At 42.7% G+C, this 13426-nt stretch overlaps 1 long non-coding RNA gene across 1 annotated transcript in view; it reads left to right on the plus strand.

Moving 5' to 3' along the window:
• LOC117098951 overlaps positions 1-13161 on the plus strand; it is a 34667-nt gene extending 21506 nt beyond the window's left edge. The window contains exons 2-3 of the long non-coding RNA XR_004443657.1: positions 10453-10585; positions 13076-13161. This is a non-coding gene — a long non-coding RNA (uncharacterized LOC117098951). The remainder of the gene's footprint in view (positions 1-10452; positions 10586-13075) is intronic.
• Positions 13162-13426: the final 265 nt, after the last annotated feature.

A 13426-nucleotide genomic window follows, 5' to 3' on the forward strand; every position in this document is an offset into this window, starting at 1 on the left:
ACAACAAGTTTTTAAGCACTTGTGAGGTGCCAGCTTAGACTCTGTTTTGTGTTTTCATGAGTATTTTCTCATTTAATCCTCACAACAACATGGTATGATAAATAAGATGACAGCACTCTACTACCTGTTATAGAGACTACCTTCCACCAGGCTGAGCAGTGATGTTTTGTAAATATTTTGAATTATTATTTCAAAAGTTATTTGCAGGTTATATGTGATTTGTTTTTCTAAGACCACCAGAGCGGGCACAAAAGAACCAGCGAGTAGGCAAGTGTAGGAGCAAAACTGCAAGTTTAGGAAGAGGTCTGTCGGCCTCCAGCAAAGAAGGCGGACAGAGTTCCCTGGTGGGGCTCTCGGACGGACGGAGTTCCTACAGTCCTGACATCCCGACAGGAGTGGAGGACTGAAGAAGGCCGCCCGTGGCGTCCCTCCGGAGCGGCTTTTCTAGGAATGGGGGGGCAATAGGCGGGGCAGGGGCGTGTCAGGGGGCGTTCCGCAGGTGCGACCAGGTAAATCTTGGTCTCTTCGGATTGACGTCACCTGGCGCATGCCCAGTTGGTCTGCACCTTCCCGGGCGCCGGCTGCATTTTCGCGCGCGCGGGAAAAGTTGGTGAAGAAGAACCCGGAAGTGCACCATCTTGCCTCCGTTCGTCCAAACAGTCCAACCTTTTATTGGTAAGAGTGATAAGGGGCGCCGTGGTCTGTCTGGCTACTTCCTGCTGTTAAGGGGCGTCGTTAAGGTCGGGGCCCATGGTTGGCATTTGGACGCACGGATGAAGAATAAAATAAGGCACAGTATTAGTACAGGAATGAGGAATGGAAGCATTTGTTGGAATAGGGGCAAAACCCAGAAGGAAGGTCCCAGCAAGGTTGAGGAGTATGAGATAGTTAAGAAAATTTAGTAAGTTTGAGGCGAATGGGGGAAAGCCAAACTGATTTCCACTGATTGCTTTCGGTAGGGGCCCTTTTTAGCTGGGAATGAGGAACGAGTGCACAGAGTAGTTGTTGGCCAGGCAGCAATTAAGGAGTGGAGTTTTTGTGGAGTGGATGGCTTTCCGCTTACTCCTACTACAGAGATATTGGATGGAAGGCTAGGTCCAGAGAAGGACGGCAAAACAGAATAGGTAGCCTCGTTGTTGATTAAAAAACTGATTGTCTTACCTGCTACCAGGAGAGTTACCCGCGGCTCGGCGAGGGTGATGGGGGTCCCCGAGTCTCGGCACCTTCAGTTGTCGTCGTCGTCCAGATGTAGGAGCTGGAAGGAGCTCCCAGGATCCTGGGAAAGGGGGTCACGTGGAGACGCGGCACCTGTTCTCAGGGTGGGGCAATGAGACTTCCAGCGTCCTCCCTGCTGGCAAGCAGGGCAGGGGGTTGCTGGTGGACGAGGGTTAGGACATTCACTGGCCCAATGTCCTGACGCCTTGCACTTATAGCAAGGCTGCGTTGGGGCTCGGGGACCTTGCGGACACCTGTTGGCATAGTGTCCTGCCTTGCCGCACCTATAGCAGGCTCCTTTAGTAGCCTTGGAGTCTGCGGGGTGTGTGCTCTCTGGCCTGGGGTTACAACTGGGCTGTAAAGCTGCTGCTAGGAGCTGTAACTTCTGTTTGAGGCGAGCCTGCCGTGTCCTCTCTGGAGTTATAGACCTTAAAGGCTAATTTAACCAGGTCTTGTATTGGTGTCTGAGGACCATCCTCTACCTTTTGAAGTTTTTTACGAATGTCAGGAGCTGATTGAGAAATGAAATAAGACGCCAAAATGGTGGCCCCTGTGGGGGAGGCCGGATCTAACCGGGTATACTGGGTTAGAACCTCAGTCAGTTTAGGGTAGAGGTTAGGATAACCTGGAGGTTATGCCAAGTTAAGTCATAGGCCTGACAAAGGTATCTAAATTCCTTTATGTATATGGTAGGATTAGCTGAGAAATCACCTAAACACTTCTCAATTTTGGAAAGATCGGCCAATGAAAACGGGACATGTACTCTGACTACCCCCTCCGCCCCAGCCACCTCTCGCAAAGGTGCTAACACTGTAGGAGGGTGTGGGCAGAGATAGGGGACTCAAGACAGCCAGTTGGGGGCCCGGAAGGAGGCACGAGACCGAGTGGATTACTAGTAGATAAGGAGGAGGGAGGAGGAGTCTGGATGGGGGAGGAGGAGGAGTCTGGGCAGGAAGGGAGGGGTTGGAGAGAAGGAGGAGTATAGGGCAGGTCGGGAGGAGAGCATAAGGCCCAAAAGCCTTGTATGTAATTAATTTAAGACCACTTGCCTAGCCACTGGCAGAAATTGCTGAGGTCGATCACGCCACAGTGGAAAGGAAAATTAACCGCTTCCTCCTAAGGTCTTGTTCGACCTGTAAGGTTTTTAAATTGGCTAGGAGGCACCCTAAGGGGGTGCTCTTTGGAAATTTGGACTGGAGGGTTTCCTGTTTGTTTCCTCTTTACTTACACAATGGACACAATGGAAATGGAAGTGGATCTCTGCCTGGCTTCAAAGCGTCCTTTGGAACCAGCAGAGACAGACTGGAGGCTCATGGAGCCAAAGTGGAGATTACCTTCAGGCGGACGTCTCCGTCCTGAACGGGTCTCCCGAGCCACTTAGTGGCTCAAAAGTGGGCCTCGGACCTGCGCAGGATTTCTGGCCGAGGGAGGTAAAGAGGAGACAAGGGCACTTACCCCAGAGAGGCCGTGAGAGTGAGGGAAGCGGGTCTCAGGTCCTGGTCCGTCTGCCGCGTGGGAGCAGGAGGAGGTTCCTCAACCCTTAGAGGCCTGAGGAGGGGTCTCCTCCCGGGTCTTTGGCACCAACTGATTTGTTTTTCTAAGACCACCAGAGCGGGCACAAAAGAACCAGCGAGTAGGCAAGTGTAGGAGCAAGAAGCTATCTCAATTATAAAAAGCAAGGACGAGCCACAAAATTAATGTTATGAAAATTCTTGTTTCTGACTTAAGAAGATATTTCCCTTATTTATGAAGTTTTCTTTTCTTAGAACGTGGCTTGAAGCAAGGAGTGGTGTAGAGTATTCAGCCAAAATGAAATACACATCCAAGAATGAAGCAAAACAGTCTGCCAGAAAAAATTTTAGAAAACCCACTCATCTTGCTGGAGGTGAATTAGTTAAGGAAAAGATAGATTTCTGTTTTCACATAGTTTCTATACTTTATTACCACTTCATTTCCTAACACAAACACCACTTAAGGTTGTCAGTTCTGGCATGAATTCCCTGAGTTCTAAGGTCATCTCTCTATGAGTTTGGTCATATTGTATGAGTTCTGGGATTATTAATGAAGTATTAACAGAGGATTAATGGAGAGTGGTCATGCTAAATACTGAATAGGAAGAGTATATTGTGCAAATTTAGATGCTCTAATTATTCTGGACTTAAGATCATCTTAACATACATTTTCATAGAAAATTGAAATAGCTCTTTTAGCTTGATTAAAAATGGTCAAGCTTATATTTTAAAAACATTTAATTTATAACTTTCTCTGATACTCATTAACCTTGAAAAAGACTTTCAGATTGAATTACGTTTGTGAAAGGTCCTCAAGTGTACGTTTCTGTGGTAATCAGGGCTTTTAAAATCTCTCTTCCATTTCAGCGATGGCCTCTAACTTCTGTCTTTGTGTCTTGGATAGTCTTTTGAGCAGAAATAGTCTTTTGTCTGCACTGCCTCAAATGTCCTCCTCACCTCAGGAAAATTTCTCATACTCTGTCTTTGTTAAGTGAACATCAGAAATAAATGAAAAAAAATTTTCACTCTTATGCCAAAAATAAAGTTAACATCACATTAATGAGGTGGCTTAAACCTATAAGTCCCAGGTCATTCACTGACGCAAAACTGAGACTTCATCCTTCACCACCAGTATATTTCCCAGGATGGAGTTCTCTCAGCGGAGGGTAACTTCACTTCTGGAAGGAAACTTGATATTGCAGGGTGAGACCTGGGAGATCCTCTTTTTCCCCCTCCCTTCCACCCTTTCTCCAGTTCTTTGACCTTCCTTCCTTGCCACTCTTCTTCCTCTTTACTGGATCTTTTATTTTCTTTACGTTCAATTTGTCAAAAAGAGAAAATATGTATTTTGTGACTTCATTAAAGTGTAGATTAAGCGTTAAATGATAGTTTTTCTTGGATTTTTTTTATTCCTTTACACCTTCAACTGATTGGCTTTTAAATGTTTTCACTCTACAAGCCAATAATTAAATCTTAGACCGAATGGCAATAACAACAATGTTGTTTTAAGAATATTATACTTAGGTAAAAACTCAGTAGATGGTAATTGATGGTCTATTTTAGTCTACCACGTAAATAATACAGAATTTCAAGTTATTTTCGCTAAGTTATCTTCTGGCAAAACAGAATGACTCATCTGATTTGTATAGTGTAAACAATCATTGTAACAAAAACAGAGTTTACTGGCTCCTTAATTGTTCTATTGTTTGGTGAAATTGATTTCAGTAACAGGACTATTTTTTTTAAAACCCTGAGTTCAGCTGGGCTGGTGGCTCATACCTGTAATCCCAGCATTTTGGGAGGCTGAGGCAGGTGGATCACCTGAGGTCAGGAGTTTGAGACTAGCATGACCAGCATGGAGAAACCCCCGTCTCTACTAAAAATACACACACAAACACAATTAGCTGGGCATGGTGGTGCACACCTGTAATCCCAGCTACTTGGGAGCCTGAGGCAGGAGAATCGCTTGAACCCAGGAGACGGAGGTTGCGGTGAGCCAAGATTGTGTCATTGTACTCCAGCCTGGGTTACAAGAGTGAAACTCCGTCTCAAAACAAAACAAAAAATCCCCTGGCTTCATAGAAGCGTAATGCAGTATCACCGTGGCTGGGGTTGGGATGGGGACCAGGTTGGAATGGAGATCACTGCCAACTCCACGTCTTCCATTATGCTGCTGAAGTTCTACCAAAAAAAAAAAAAAAAGAGAGAGAGACAAAACCCTAAAACACCAAAATCTAATCAAGTCAGTGGAATATTATCCAGCCCTAAAAATGAAGACAATTCTGACACTTGCTTCAATGTGAATGAAACTTGAGGATGTCATGCTGTGTGAAATAAGCCAGTCACAAAGGGAAACATACTGTCTGATTCCATTTATATGAGGTACCTAGAGTAGTCCAGGTGATAGAGACAGAAAGTAGAAGAACAGGAAACCAGCAAGCATATAAAAGAACTCAAGAACACCACTAACCAACAAGACCTAACTTATATTTATGAAATAATTCACCCCAAACCAGCGGAGTACACGTTCTTTTCCAAGGCCTTTAGAACATAGAGCAAGATGGGCCATGAAAATCCAAAGCAAATTTAAAATAATTGCAATTGTATGCAGTGAGTTCAACAAGGTTTCAGGATACAAGATCAACAGACAAAGATCAACTGTATTTATGTATACTAGCAATACATACTTGAAAGGCAAAATTAAAAATATAATTCCTTTTATAGTTTCTTAATACAAATGAAATACTTAGTCATAAATGTAAAAAAAAAAAAAAGCACAAGCTTATATTCTGAAAACTACAAAACATTGATAAAAGAAACCAAAGAAGATCGAAATAGAAAGAGATACTGTGTTCATGGATTAGAAGACAACGTAGTAAAGAAGTCAATTGATCTATTGACTAAATTGATGTATAGGCTTCATAAAATGTACATTAAAAACCAAGCAAGTTTTTTTTGTAGATACAAGATTATTCCGAAATTTGTTTGGAAAGGCAAAGTAACTAGAATAGCAAAAACAATGTTGAATACAAAGAATACATTTCAAAGGGTCACTCTACTTGAATTCAATACTTCTTATATAGTGACAGTAGCCTAAACTGTGTAGTGCTGATGGAAGGATGGACACATAGATCAGGGGAACAGAACAGAGAAAAAGAAATACCCCTAAACATATGCCAAGCTGATTTTTGACTAAGACGTAAAAGCAGTTCAATGGAGGAATCACTTTCAACAAATATTACTGGAACAACTGGATTTCCATAGGCAAAAAGTAAACTTCAGCCTGAGCCTCACACCTTATACAAAAATTAACTCAAAATAGAGAAAAGATTTAAATGTAAGAATAAAACTAAAATTTTAGAAAGGCACAATTCAAAATTTTCGAGATTAAGACTTGATGCAGAATTCTTAAACATGGCACCAAAAGCACAATCCGTAAAAGGAAAACATCCGTAAATTGGACTTCATCAAGATCAAAAAGGTTTGCTCTGCAAAAGACCCTCGTAGGAGGATCAAAAGACAAGCTACAGACAGGGAGAAAATATTTGCAAATCACATGTCTGAGAAAGGACTCACATCCAGAATACATAAAGGACTCTCAGAACGCAACAGTAAAATCAAGCAATCCAATTAGAAAATGTGCACAAGACATGAGGAGACATTTACTAAACAGAGTGTACCTGGGGCAAATAAATACTTGAAAAGATTTCCAACATCATTAGCTATTAAAGAAATGCAAATTAAGACCACAATGAGAAATCACTACATATGTATTAGAACAAGTAAAATAAAACAGAACAGCAACACCAAATGCTGGCAAGGATGCAAAGAAACTAGATTTATCACATATTGCTGTGCAATGTCAAGTGGTACAGCCCCTCTGGAAAGCAGTTCGACAGTTTCTTAAGAAACGAAACATATACTTATTATATTTCCTAGCAATCATACTCCTGGGCGATTATCTCAGAGAAATGAAATCTTATACCTACACAAAAATCTGCAGTGGTTGTTTATAGCAAGTTTATTTGCAATAGCTAAAAACATGAAAATTACCAACAATAGGTACATGATTAAACAAACTATGGTATGTCCATACCAGAGAATAATACAGCAATAAGGGAAAACAAACTACTTACATATACAACAACTTGCACGCATGGCAAAGGAATTGGGGCGAGTAAACAAGCCAATCTCAAAAGGTCACGTACTATATGATTTATAGAACATTCTTGAAACAGCCAAATTAAAGAGGTGGAGATCAGATCAGTGATTGCCAGTGTTGAGAGATGGTGGGGCTGGATGGCTTGACTTTAAAGGGAAGCACGAAGGATATCTTTGTGATGATGGAGCAGTTACATATCTTGTCTGCAGTGGTGGTTGCAGAAATCTACACATACCACCAACGACACAAAACTATTTGCGTACTGAATGTGTACCAGTTTCCTGGCTTTGAAATTGTAGGGTAGCTACATAAGATGTAGCCAACGGGGTGAACTGGGCAGAGGATTCATAGGATTTCTGTGTACTATTTTTGCAACTTCCTGTGAATGTATAGTTATTTCAAAATAAAAAGGTTAAAAAGAAACAAAAGTCAACATTATACTTAGTGGTGACACGCTGGAAAAATTCTCATTAGAATCAGGAATAAGGCAATTTTATTTGTTATCAACATCATCCTCCTAATTAATGCTGGATGTCTGGCCAGTGTAGGGGAAGGAAGAATTATTATTAGAAAGAGACCTAATAACTCTTTGAAGTTTCTACAATTGTATGCTTCTAATACCAAATGAATCTAAAAGAGTTAAATTAAGCAAAGTGATAGAAGGTTAAATAAATATAAAAATATTTTTCTCTACACTGTAATAATAGGCTGGAAATATTTATGGCAAAAATTACATTAATCAAAAGAAAGTGAGTGGTCTCACCTTAAGAAAGGACTTAGCTAATAAAAATGAAGAATGTGACTCTAGTAACATAAAGACAGTTTAAGAAATAAGAATGCGTATTGTTTTTCTTGATACTAAGTTATTAGTGTAAATATAAGTCTTCCTCAAATTTTAGTGGAATAGTGATTTTGGAAAATTCAATGAATGATCCTAAAATAATCTGAAACAATCCATAGTGAAAATGACTTTGAAAGTTGTATTGAGGTCTAATTTACATGCCACAAAACTCTCTCATTTTAAGTGTACAATACAATGATTTTTAGTAAATTTACAAAATTGTGCAACCATCACCACAATCTAGCTTTAGAATGTCTTCATCACAGCCAAAAAAAAAAAGTGTCATTCCCATATTCAGTCACTGTCTGACACCACCCCAGCCCTGGTAACTACTCATCTACTTTCTATCTTTATGGATGTCTCTAGTCAAAACCATTTGCATAAATGGAATCAGGCAACATGTGGCCTTTGTGTTTGGCTTCTTTTCCTTAGCATACAATCCTAAGGTTCATCCCTGTTGTAATAGGTGTGAAAACTTCGTTCCTTTAGATTGCTGAATAATGCTCCGCCCTGTAGACAGACTGCATCTTGTTTGTTTATGCTACTTGAGTGGACAATTGGGTTGTTTCCATTTTTGGCAATTATGTGAAATGGATGTTTTCATACAGGTGGGAGAGGAGACAGCGTAGGAAGGTTTACTCTCTTTAGATCAACAATTTCATGCCTAAGAAAATATCCTGAAGAAATGATCAGAAATGTGCTCAAAAATGTATGTACAGAGGGAGTCATTCGAGCATGTTCACAAGAGAAAATTAGGAACCTTCTGAAGACCCAAGAATAGAGAAATGGGAAAAGAAATTGTGATACACTCATTAAAAATGTTTTGTAGCTATTAAAAATTATGCTTTCAAAGACTACTTAGTACCATATTAAAGTTCTCACAACATAACATTAAATAAAACAATATGCAGTAGTACATACAGTGTGAAACCACCTTCATACAATAAAATTGTATTCATATTTACCTCGATTGTTCTTTTGGATCAACTATAATAAACATACAAATACATTTTCTAGAATACAACTACGGTTATTTCTGGGAGGAAGAATTGTGGATGGTTTTTACCTTCTTTATATTTTTCTGTATTTTCCAAATTTTGCACAAAAAAGTGTTGCCTTTATAATAGAAATAAAAGAGGCCGGGCGCAGTGGCTTGTACCTGTAATCCCAGCACTTTGAGAGGCCGAGGCGGGCGGATCACGAGGTCAGGAGATCGCGACCATCCTGGCTAACACGGTGAAACCCCGTCTCTACCAAAAATACAAAAACTAGCCAGGCGAGGTGGCGGGCGCCTGTAGTCCCAGCTACTCGGGAGGCTGAGGCAGGAGAATGGCGTAAACCCGGGAGGCAGAGTTTGCAGTGAGCCGAGATTGTGTCACTGCATTCCAGCCTGGGCGACAGAGTGAGACTCCATCTCAAAAGAAAAAAAAAAGAAAAAGAAATAAAAGATTATTGTGGGTACAAAGAAAAATGTTCACTTTGCAAGTTCTTTTTAAGGTATGTATGCTTTTTCCCCTCTCAACTTGTTGGAAAATTACAAAAGAAAACAATATCCCTAAATCCTGACACATAAAGAAAGGTTCAAAGCATGAATATCATGAAAGGGCCAGCTAAGCTCAATGGAAGACTGACCAGAATGGTTAGGAATGAGAAGGCAGGAAGGAGGGACTGATCTCAGTGTGTCTGCAGGTTATACGTTGGGGTATTATGTTATCCCTTGCGGGGCGTGTGTGTGTGTGTGTGTGTGTGTGTGTCTGTGTGTGTGAGAGGGAGAGAGATTTGTGGCTGAGCCTTCCTTCTCTGCTGTTCCTTACACACTTTCCTTCCTTGCGTTCCTCCCTGGTTTTATGCGATCCGTGTGGTTAGAGATTCTTGCTGCTGGCGGCATTTCTTTGGAGTTTGTTTGCACGGCCATTCCCGCGCACGCTCATACCTCTCTTCTCTATCAGCTGGTGACGTGAACATTAGAAACACACTGAGCGTTGGTTTCCATGGGGAAGAGTTGACTTCCTCTATGGATCTTCCTTAGTTCACAGGGACTGGTGTTTTGCGCAATTTGAGTGCTGACCCCACACCATCAGAGCACAGGCTTAGTCCTTCCCTAAGCTAGTCTTACTTAACAAGTCCACAGCACATAACTTAACCAGGTCCCCCAGCTTGCACATCATAGGAACCCCAATAATTTAAGAGGAGGGGTAGGAGAAGCATGCAGAGAGTGGGCTGTGCTTGACACAGGCCCAGGTCGCCCAGCCCAGAAACTAGCCAGTGGACTCTCTCATTTTTTCTGCAGAAAACCAGACTCTGGCCCTGAGAGGACCGGGTGTGATTGCTAGGGCAGGACAGTGTGATGCGGGATGAGCCCTGTACTGTGTCCACTCTCTGAACAGATACTCCTGGCAACCGAACCCACAGCGTCCTGCCTGTGTGCTGAGACTCTCCAGTGTGTGGCCTGGCCTTCAGCCACAGGTGGGGGGTGCATGACTCCCACCGAGGGCATCTTTGATTATTTTATGTAGCCAGCAACCATGAGGCCGAGCAGAGTCAGCGCTTGATCTAGGAACCGTGAAGGTGCGTGTGGGAGCTTGGGGGAATCTCCTGGAAAGGAAGTGAGGGAGAATTCCCCTGGGGCTTGCTGCCCCCAAGGAAACCGGCCCTGCAGGACTCATCCCAGGAAGCCCACAGCATCTCCCCTCCGCCTCCCTCACTTTGTTTTCCATTTTTAGGGCTTGTACCACGCAGGCGTTGATGTTAGGATGCAAAGTGTCTGATTGGAGGGTTTCCTTGTAGCTGCAGTAACAATGGAAATACATTCTGAAAAATCAGTTTTAATAAAGCCCAGGCACTGACCCCAGCCACGTAAGTATTTATATTATTGACTTCTGTATGAGGTGATTTGTTAGGAGAGAAAAAAGTCTTTCTGCTCTTGTCTTGAGACCCGAGGAAAAAAATAACAAAAATTAGAGAAACTGGAGATAAAAACGCAGTGAGTGGAATAACGCCAATGCCCCTGGGAGGCTCGCCTGCCGTGCTCATGCTGCTTCTCATCCGTTATACGAGTGTGATAGCTCTTTCCTGTTTGATGGTGTCATTACGTAGACTCTACACATTCAATTCCATTTACAAGTCAATGGTGTGAGATTTTGTGACAATTCTTTTTTAGTGAGTCGATTCTGTACGATCCTACTCAGTTAAGAAAAAATACATGAAAAGAATTCTTAAATAGTTGCCTTTTGGACCTCTCCCCAGAAAGTCTCAACCCACTAGGCATTTTTTACTGCAGGCCTTTTGGCCTTCTGTTCACGGGAAATGGCCAGAAACCAGGTCCAGGTAGCCTTGCTTTTGAGGCAACAATATTTCATAAATGTAAAGGCTGGAGCTTGCCAGGACAAACATTCTGGATATCACATAGAGGAACTTTAGATCCAATTTTGAAACCAAAAGGAGAAGTGAGAAGCCTGGAAGAAAATCTGGGGGTGGGATAGTCACTAAACCCAGGGTGTGGTTCCCTCTGGGGCAGGGACAAAGGGTCTTGCCAAGGTGTTTAGATACATCTAACAGATGGACCCAGGTATGGGGACTGTAGGTCTCAATGGTGAAAGAGGCATGAGGCGGCTATTAGAAGTTAGATTGTGTCCCTTCCCTAAATCCGTAGGCTGAAGTCCTAACTCCCAGGATCTCTGAATGTGACTCTATTTGGAGACAGGGTCTTTAGAGAAGTCAGTTAAGTTAAAATGAGGTCATTAGGGTGGATCCTAATCCCATATGACTGGTGTTCTTATAAGAAAAGATTTGAACACAAACATGCACAGAGGGAAGAGGGTTTGAGGAGACACAGGGAGAAGGTGGCCACCCACAAGCTAGGGAGTGAGGCTGGGGACAGACTGCTCCCTCAGAGCCTCAAAGGAAGCAGCCTTGTGGACACCCTGATCTCAGGATTCTGGCCTCCAGAGCTGTGAGACATTATACTTCTGTTGTTTAAGGTTCTGGCTTGTGTACTGTGTTATGGCAGCCCTAGTAAAAATCACAGAGTGAGGAGGGAGATGTCTCTTGGGAAGCAGCATGACATCTGAACCCAGCTTTGAAGACAAGGCAGGGCTTTGCTAAGGTGGGGATGTTCATGGGAGGAGGCAGAGAGCGTAAAGACAGCCAGGGGAAAGGCTGTGAGGAATTGGTTTGACTGGAAATGTGCAAGAATGTTCTGGGTGTAGTCTGAGCTGTAGCGGGACACTCAGTAGCCATCCAGCAAGCCCTGATCGGGCACCTGCCCTGTACTTTGCAGCGGGGACAGACACACGAGAAACATGAGCTTTGCTAAGTTCACACTCTCAGGAAGGGCAGGCACGGGAGGGGTTGGGAATTCAGAGTGGCAGGAGCAGCGACTGTGAATCTTCAGAGAAGGGCATGGAAGATTCCACCTCGAAGATGGGACAGGTGACCAGCAAAGGTGGTTGCTGGAGAAATGGACAGGGATAGATGGGGAATGGAGGGGAAATAGGAGTCCAGAGAGAAGGAAGGATGAAAATGAAGGCAGGAGTGCTTGGAAAGAGGAAGTTCCAAGCATGGCCGAGTAGAGGGGCACCCAGGAATAAGGACAGAAAATGAGGGTGAAGATCCCAGAAAGAGGACCCTAGGGTCCAGGCACGAGGACACAGGATTCACAGAGTTTAACCTTCTAATGATGGACAATTTCCATAGTGTTTTCATTTCTCTTCATTGACAATATTGGCCCCAACTTTATTTTTGTGACGTTTAGGTACTTTTTTGGAATGGAAAGAAAATTACATCAAATGAATTCACTCATTGTTTTGCATTTATAGAAAAAAAATTAATAATTTCCACAAAACTGGAATTTAAAACAGATTTTTTTATAGGACTTGGAGTTTTAGTAGAACATTGACATATTTCTCTAATGAAAGATTACAATATTGTTACTTGTGCCAGAAAATATTTATTAAATGAAAGAAGTGAGCACATTATAGAAGTCACATAGTTCTATGTTTCCATGACTAACAAGTTGTTTTACTGATTTACAACTTGGTGGTTATGGTTTTCCATACTCTTTCTAGCCATTTAGCTTTTTTCATTTCCTTTCCACGGGTCTTTTATCTTTGGGTAGTGGAAATTAAACTAACACACTGTCAAAATTCCCGTCATGGAGGCATTTGGGTGGGACGGACAAATTGTTGTTAAAATGTTGCATATTTAGGCGTGGAATATGATCCTTAAAAAGTATCATTAATTGCGTGTATGTTGCTATGTCCTCGATTCTTGTGGGACGTTGTATATTTGGTACGTTTGCCCTTTTAAGGATGTTTCTCACTCAACCGTGCCTCTCCCATCCCCCAGGTAGAGACAGCCTCAGTGCTGGAGGTCAGAGCAGTGGCCCTGGAAATCTGTGCACATCCTTGGCTGAGAGCCTGTGAGGCCACAGCTGTGACTGGGGAGTTTGAGAATAAACTTCCTGGGGCTGAAAAAAAGGACTCTTGGTAGGCGAGTTCCTCAGTCTCCAAATCTCAGTTCTGTCCCTTCTCGAGTAACTATTCTCCTGGCTCACAGCCTTCCAGGATTACAACTTTGGGACATCCCTTGAAGGGAGGAGTGAAGCCTCCAAGGGACACATTTGCCCTTCACATCACCACCTGTCTCTCCCAAGTTCTCCGGTGCTGATCTCACAAAGTGCAGAGATTGCCACATGCA

This window comes from Trachypithecus francoisi, unplaced genomic scaffold, assembly GCF_009764315.1.
Source record: "Trachypithecus francoisi isolate TF-2019V2 unplaced genomic scaffold, Tfra_2.0 Contig01474, whole genome shotgun sequence".
NCBI lineage: Eukaryota > Metazoa > Chordata > Mammalia > Primates > Cercopithecidae > Trachypithecus > Trachypithecus francoisi.